The sequence below is a fragment of the Corvus brachyrhynchos genome, unplaced genomic scaffold, assembly GCF_000691975.1.
Source record: "Corvus brachyrhynchos isolate BGI_N302 unplaced genomic scaffold, ASM69197v1 scaffold229, whole genome shotgun sequence".
NCBI lineage: Eukaryota > Metazoa > Chordata > Aves > Passeriformes > Corvidae > Corvus > Corvus brachyrhynchos.
In genome coordinates, this window is record NW_008240042.1 from 3,189,592 (window position 1) to 3,190,286 (window position 695).

Genomic DNA, 695 nt, shown 5'->3' on the forward strand with positions numbered 1-695 from the left:
GGAAGGGCGGCCCTCGCCATGGAGACCTCGAGGGCGGCCGTGCGGAGGGAGCGCAGCCTGTCGGGACGCTGCGCGGGAGGCACCAGCCGTCCCGGCTCCCCAAGCCTGCCCTGCGAGGGTCGGCCCCGCTCCGAGGGGAGCCCCCGGTTCGGCACGGCGCGTTCTCAGGACAGAAGGGTCTTGCTGGCTTCTATCTCCACTGGGTAGATGATCACGGGCAGCAGCTGCTTCTTTCCTCAAGGATAGGTGTTGCCATTCCCTTTCACGACCGCAGATTCGGCATTAGGAACCGAGCTCCAAAATCGGATCCGCCCGAGGATTGATACAACGCGAAAGGTACCAAGATAGAATGGTCTTGCTGGCCTTTACCTGCCCTGGGCAGCTGTCATCTGCACTTGGAATACTGGGGCTTTCACTCCCATCGGGAAGAACTGTCATTCTCTTTCAGGAGCCCATCACCTCAATAAGGGTACCACTCCCAGTAATAATTATGTCTAAGGATTTGCTCCCTCACAAGGGGTGCCACGACACCAAGGTCTTGCTGGCCTTTACCTGACCTGAGCAGCGTGTCATCTGCATCTGAAACTCTAGGACTACGCGCTTTCCTTCCCGTGGGGAAGCACTTCCAAGAGACCACCTCGGGAACTCGGGTTCCGTAGCCAACACCGAACACATCCCAGGATCAGTCCCACGCC

General features: G+C 59.1%; 2 protein-coding genes across 2 annotated transcripts in view; one reads left to right on the plus strand and one right to left on the minus strand.

Moving 5' to 3' along the window:
• The window catches only part of ABCE1 (ATP binding cassette subfamily E member 1), an 18,358-nt gene extending 17,676 nt beyond the window's left edge, over positions 1-682 (minus strand). Inside the window, exon 1 of the mRNA XM_017744149.1 lies at positions 553-682. The gene's annotated coding sequence lies outside the window, so the exon portion shown is untranslated. The remainder of the gene's footprint in view (positions 1-552) is intronic.
• Positions 36-695, plus strand: part of ANAPC10 (anaphase promoting complex subunit 10) — a 35,986-nt gene continuing 35,326 nt past the window's right edge. The window contains exon 1 of the mRNA XM_008641283.2: positions 36-336. The gene's annotated coding sequence lies outside the window, so the exon portion shown is untranslated. The remainder of the gene's footprint in view (positions 337-695) is intronic.